Raw genomic sequence first — 7,200 nt, 5'->3', positions numbered from 1 at the left:
CTACTCCAGCTCTCCACTCCACTATCTTAGGATCCAAAGCCTGCTTATCCCGAATATCATCATAAAACTCCAGATGTACTGTCATATCACCCATGGCATCTCCTTTCTGCATCATATGTATCCCAAAACTCGCTACCTCATCCCTCGGCCTCATCAAAGATAGAGTCGTACACGAGGAATGTACACTCTTCCTACTCAAAGCATCAGCAACAACATTGGCTTTCCCTTCATGGTAGATGATTTCCATGTCATAATCGCCAATCAGCTCCATCCACCTCCTCTGCCTCATGTTCAACTCCTTCTGCGTGAAGATGTACTTAAGACTCTTGTGATCAGAAAATACCTTAAAGATTGCTCCATAAAGGTAATGTCTCCAAATCTTGAGAGCAAACACCACCGCACCCAACTCCAGATCATGAGTAGGGTAGTTCTCCTCATAAAGCTTCAATTGCCTAGAAGCATAGGCAATCACTTTGCCATTCTGCATCAACACACATCCCAGCCCATTCTTCGAGGCATCTGTATAAACCTCAAAGTTCTCGCTCCCTTCAGGCAATGCTAAGACAGGAGCTGTGGTCAAACGCTCCTTTAATGTTTGGAACGCCGTCTCACAACTCTCATCCCAACGAAACCTGTTCTCTTTCCTCATCAACGCTGTCATCGGTCTAGCTATCTTGGAGAAATCTTCCACGAACCGTCCGTAGTATCCAAATAAACCCAAGAAACTCCTAACCTCAAGAACATTCTTCTGCTTCCCACTTTGTCACTGCCTCAATCTTCGCCGGATCCACAACTACCCCATCTTTAGAGATTACATGCCCCAGAAAAGCAACTTTCTCTAACCGAACTCACTTGGACAGTTTAGCATACAATTCATGATCCCTCAAAGTCTGCAACACGATCCTCAGATGCTCCTCATGCTCCTCCTTAGTCTTAGAGTAGACTAAGATATCATCGATAAACACCACTACAAACTGGTCCAAGAACTGTCTGAAGATTTTATTCATCAAATCCATAAACACTGCCGGCGCATTAGACAACCCAAACGGCATCACCACATACTCATAATGGCCATACCTTGACGTGAAAGCTGTCTTTGGTATGTCCACCTCTCTAATCTTCACCTGATGGTACCCCGACCTCAAATCAATCTTAGAAAAGACCGTTGCACCGCTCAACTGATCAAACAGGTCATGTATCCTTGGCAAAGGATACTTGTTCTTTATCGTCACACGTTCGACTCCACTCCCCGTAATCTATGCATAACCTCAAACTCCCATCTTTCTTCTTCACGAAAAGAGCTGGTGCTCCCCACGGCGATACACTTGGTCTAATGTATCCCTTCTCTATCAGATCATCCAACTGTTTCCTAAGTTCCTCCATCTCCTTAGGACCCATACGGTACGGTGCCTTAGAGATTGGCCCCGTCCCTGGCTTCAACTCAACGATGAAATCTATCTCCCTCTTCGGTGGCAACCCCGGAATCTCCTCTGGAAAAACATCTCGCAAACTCCCCACCACCGGTATCTCATCAATCTGCGGACTCTCTATCCGATCATCTCTCACATGGCACAAGATCAGCGGACATCCCTTCCTCAGATAAGACTTCAAGGTGACAGCTGCAATCAACTTAACTTTGGGTTTGACTAGAAACCCACGATAAGACACGCTAACACCCTTAGGACCTCTTAAAGACACCTTCTTTTGATGACAGTCTATCTTAGCTTTATACTTTCCTAACCAATCCATCCCAACTATCATCTCAAAACCGTTAAAAGGAAACTCTAGCAAGTCTACAGGGAAATCAACTTGCCCAACTATCAAAGATACATCTCTAAACAATCTCCCACACGATACAGACTCACCCGAAGGTATGAAAACTTGCTCACTAACAGATTCATATACTCTCAAACCCAACTGTTTAACATGATTCGAAGACACAAACGACTGAGAAGCCCCCAAATCGAATAAAACAAAGGTAGGAATACCATTAACAAGGAATGTACCGGTGATAACGTGCGCATCTTCCTCAGCTGCTTTCTTCTCCATCATGAATAACTTGCCATCGGTCTTCCGCCCCCTCCTGGACAAGATCTAGGCGATGTGGTCGGCTTAGCACCCGACCCTTGATTGTTGTTGTTGTTCGCGGTGTTTTCTCGATAAGAATTACCGCCGTTGCGGTTGCCTCCACTCTGGTAACTCGACTTCCCGGTTTGGCCATGATCCAGGCCCGGTGCATTGCTCGCGAAGCTCGCGCAGTCTCCGGAAAGATCCCGGTGCACTTGTGCACTCATGTCTCTTGTGGCCTACACCACCACAGCTATAGCAGGTAACTCCCCAAGTATTACTCACACTCCCACGGCCACGCCCAAAGGAAGCCCCGGCACTAAACCCAGACCCAGAAGAAAATCCCTTAGACTGATTGTGGTTGCCTTTCTTGTGATTAGATTGGCCACCACCCTCGCTCTCAGACTTCCTCTTCTCACCACCTAACCTCTCCTGAGCCATCTCCACCAACCTCTCAGCTCTCCCAGCCCTCTCATAAGATTCCTTAACATCAGTAAGGACTCCCACGGGTAACTTATCCATAATCTTAGGGGTCAACCCCCTCTCAAACCTCAATGCCAGATTCTCCACACTCAAACCCATATCCTCAGCATACCTCGACTTCTCATTGAACAGCCTGTAGTACTCAGCCACAGACATCTCAGCAGTCATCTTAAAACCATCAAACTCTTCTCTCATCTTACTCCTCACATGTTCCGGTACAAACTCCTTCCTCACAGCCCTACGAAACTCCTCCCAAGGTATAGCAGGTAAGCCTTGGCTTGTATATATCTCCTTAGCACTCACTTTCACTGAATCCCACCACTTACCTGCTGCCTCCCTCAGATAGAACGCAGCCTGTTCTACCCTCATCTCATCAGGACAGTGAACCAAATCTAATATGTTCTCCATCTCTCTCAGCCAACTATCAAGTAGGTTAGGCTCCCCAACTCCCTTGTATTCTTTCGGGTTAAACCTCTCTATGTAAAGGCTGATTTTTGAATGATCAACCTCCTTCTCCTTATCCTTATTCTTGTCCTTATTCACTTTCTTTAGGGTCTGAGTAAGAGCATCCTGGTGCTCTAACATCTTAACGATGTCATCCACGGTCATAAGCTCAGCTCTCGCATACAAAGCAGTTCTCTTGGGCGGCATCTTGAAACTATACATATATAAGAAAGGGTAGATATGAACATACGTACTAAACTCCAAAACACGAAAACACGCCACCCAGAACCCACTCGATCGAGTTCCCAAACACACTCGATCGAGTAACGGGCTACTCGATCGAGTGCCCCACGTACTCGATCGAGTACCCAAACATCAGACACATAACAGACCTTCTGATCTCTTACCTACTCGATCGAGTATTTAGGCTACTCGATCGAGTGACCCCCTACTCGATCGAGTACCCCTAGTTACTCGATCGAGTGCCCCAAAACTCGATTCTGGACTCAAAATCGCCAAAAACCCACCCGATCGAGTCAGTCCCACTCGATCGAGTAACACTAATTCATAAAAGCTACCCGCATGTTACGTCATATGCTAACATGCTAAACTTTATAAACCACATTATATCATAATAAACATGCTACGCATCTTTTCTACTATCTACGAGATCATTTCATCATGTTATTAAATGCCACATTATAAATCATCCAACATGTTATCATCTCATCAACAAGTTCCCCCCATATCACCATTTTCTTTCACATGCTCAACTTTCTACTTCAACACCCAACAATTAACACATTCCATCACATCCGTACACAAGTTAACCAAACACACATACGACTCGACAAACACTTCCCCCATGTGACCGGTTCAAAGTTGTAGGGCGACCCTGCGACTTTAGGACGTCTCCCAAGCCTTTGCACTAGCTCCTACAACTTTTACCCCGGGTTCATTTTAATTGACTCCCTATGTTCATTAGGTTCATTGGTTACGGGTTTCAGGATCGTCGCTCTGATACCATTTGTAACACCCCCATACTCCAAGTGCCTTACCAGGACCACTCAGGTATGAAGACATTACCATCTCGGTTACCCGAGGCAATGATAATCAAACAACAATAAAGAAACAACGTTTATTATAAATAATTTAGCGAATAGTTACAATCCTCAAAACCAAACCAAAAGTACGATACATTATTTCAAAATGACTGTTTAATCGAAATGTAGATAAACTAAAGGCTACAATGGAAGACTCCTATCATCATGTCGTGGCATCCCAAACTATCCCAAGATACTCATCTCAATAACTGCTCAATATCTGCTCACCATCCCCGAATGGATCACCGCAGTTTTACAAAACAAACCGGGGTCGATTACTAATCACACAATCAATATGTATAACAACAATAAGATACACAGACGACTTTAATCACACACACACACACACTCACAACCAACCAATTCCCATCATCTCAATACGACCGTCCACTGGACCACCACCCAGCGGGGGGGACCGCAGCCCGTACCCACCAAATCCCCGCTCCACATAGTGAGCGATAACCTGTCCATTAATGTGCACATCCCCTTCCGTGGCGGGTTCCACGAAGGGCGAAACTAGGGCGTGAAGTCACTCCCGCAAGTGACCCCACTCGGTAGAGGCCACGCCTCGCGAACCATCAACAAAGAATCACAACCACAAACACAGTTCAATTATTATATCAAACAACCAAATACAACACATCAACCAATATCCCATTATGGGACTAATACGAGTAGGAAATCCTACCGGTATGCACACAATCGAGACGGTCTCTCTTTGAGTCAAAAAGCCTCTTCTATGAACCCTCCTCCTATCATATAACACATAGAGGCTACACATCACATACTACACATAAAAACCCCCAATCTCTAAATTAGGGTTTAACCAAATCAAGGGAAGAACAATAAAAAGGGTACATAGATCTTACCCTCGACGCAAGGAACTCAACGATACGAATAACGACAAGAACTGACCGTCTGAACTCCGGGAATTGCTAAGAATGCGATTAGGAAGATGAACTTGTTGCTTTCTTTCTTAAACAGGGTTTTAGGTTTTGTAAAAGTGATTTAAAACAATGACGACGAAACTTAAATACCTTAATCGCATAATTAACAAAACCCGAGAAAACTCCCCGTAAAACCGGACACTCGATCGAGTACCCAAGGTACTCGATCGAGTTCCCCCTTACTCGATCGAGTGCCCCAGCTACTCGATCGAGTACCCAACAGGTCAGAAACTATTTTATTTCGCAACTTACCCTTACTCGACAGAGTAAGGGCTACTCGATAGAGTACCCCAAGACTTATAAATACGGAATATTACACAAGTTAGGCATACTATTGACATACATGCATCAAGCAGAAAGGAAACAGAAACTGACCCCTGAAATCAAATGATCTCATATAAGATCTCCTTACTGCGAAACGACATCTTTGCACTTATGGTTGAAGACACCTTTGACATTACTAGATTAATTTCAGTGACAACATGCTAAAATTTACAGAATCCAGTACTGATTAAGCAAACGAAATTTGAATAACATGCATCATTATTTCAATCAACCATCAAGAAGGCTTACCGTTGGGCCACCAATCAATGATGTCCCTGAGTCCACAATAGCAGCACATCCCCTAGAACAAAAACTTGAAGCGATTCGAGTATAAGTTTCGACCAATCTTACCTCAAGAAAAGGTTTTAGCCGACTCTACTAAGGATTGAGAAAGCTATCGAAAAGCCCCTAAGATGAGTTGGTCGCAATGTTTTTATTAGGTTTCTTTTCAATATATATATATATATATATATATATATATATATACATATATATATATATATATATATATATATATATATATATATATATATATAGAGAAGAGATCAACTAAGGTCCTTACATATATTAAGTCCATAAGTCCTAATGTGGACGGTTGGATCAAGCAAAGCAATGGCCACGATTTGGCAGTCAAACCCCACTAAACCCCATTAAACTAATATTTTTGATTTACCTCTCTCCTCTTACCCACTAACCCATGCATGCAACACTGTTTGTCCATCAGTCAATGATCATTTCCCTCCTCATTTTCTAGACAATTCAAAACAACTTGCGGGTATTTTTCCCTCTATTTCCTGTCATTTCGTCTTCCTTTTCTTTCTTCACAATTCTGATAACTCCATTTTCATCACTACCAATTAACTCCATCCTAACAAACGCCATTTTCATCACTACAAATTAATACCAACTCGCGTGCAAACTCGCCTGTCTCCATTTTTTTATAAGGTATTTTCTCCATTCCTTATTCAGTGATTTGTAGTTTGTTTTTTTGTTAATTATTGCCTTTGTTAAACTATCATAAAAAGAGTTCATTTGATTTTTCAATTTTCAATTATGGGTTTGTTGATGTTTATTTGTTCAATTGTTAATTATGGTTGTGCAGATCAAATTCGAGGTCATTTTGATAATTAACAATGGTTTTTGCCAAGAAAAATGCCAAGAAATCTTCCAAGAAATCTGAATCGAAGGTAAAAAATCTCGTGTTGTCGGTATAACTCTTATAGAATGATTTGTAACTTCAATTAAATATCTGTATAACTCTAATCCCAATTGTTTGTCATCTACAGATGGATGTTGTAGAAAGTATTGACACGGGAGTTGATATCCAGGTTAAAAGTTTCGATTTTGATTTATACGTTACTAGATGTCTAACTCTACTTACTAGATGTATAACTATAGTACTCAATATGTATAACTCTGGGTAATTAATGTAAAACTCTGGTTAATAGATGTATAACTCTGGGTAATTAATGTAAAAAACTGGTTAATAGATGTACTCAATATGTATAACACTGGGTAATTAATGTAAAACTGTGGTTAATAGATGTATAACTTTAGTACGCAATATGTATAACTCTGGTTGCTAGATGTATAACTCTGGGTTCTAGATGTATAGCTCTTCTGATTCTGTGACCAACTCCTTCTTTATAATGTCAAACTCTAATTGTTATATGTATGACTATACTTTTAATTAGTTTCCATTCATAGAGTTATACAATATATGCCTACAGTTATACAATTTATACCTGGATATATACAATATATAGCTAGAGTCTAACTCTGCTTACTAGATGTATAACTATAGTACTCAATATGTATAACTCTGGGTAATT

At 41.7% G+C, this 7,200-nt stretch overlaps 1 long non-coding RNA gene across 1 annotated transcript; it reads left to right on the top strand.

The window, feature by feature from the left end:
- Positions 1-5,925: 5,925 nt before the first annotated feature.
- On the top strand, positions 5,926-6,742 carry LOC141646016 (uncharacterized). The gene is made up of 3 exons (XR_012545282.1): positions 5,926-6,313; positions 6,471-6,555; positions 6,655-6,742. It is a non-coding gene; the product is annotated as an uncharacterized LOC141646016 (long non-coding RNA).
- The last annotated feature ends 458 nt before the right edge of the window (positions 6,743-7,200 follow it).

The sequence above is a fragment of the Silene latifolia genome, chromosome 3, assembly GCF_048544455.1.
Source record: "Silene latifolia isolate original U9 population chromosome 3, ASM4854445v1, whole genome shotgun sequence".
NCBI lineage: Eukaryota > Viridiplantae > Streptophyta > Magnoliopsida > Caryophyllales > Caryophyllaceae > Silene > Silene latifolia.
The sequence above is the reverse complement of the archived record's forward strand: the minus strand, read 5'-3'. Positions and strand labels throughout refer to the sequence as shown.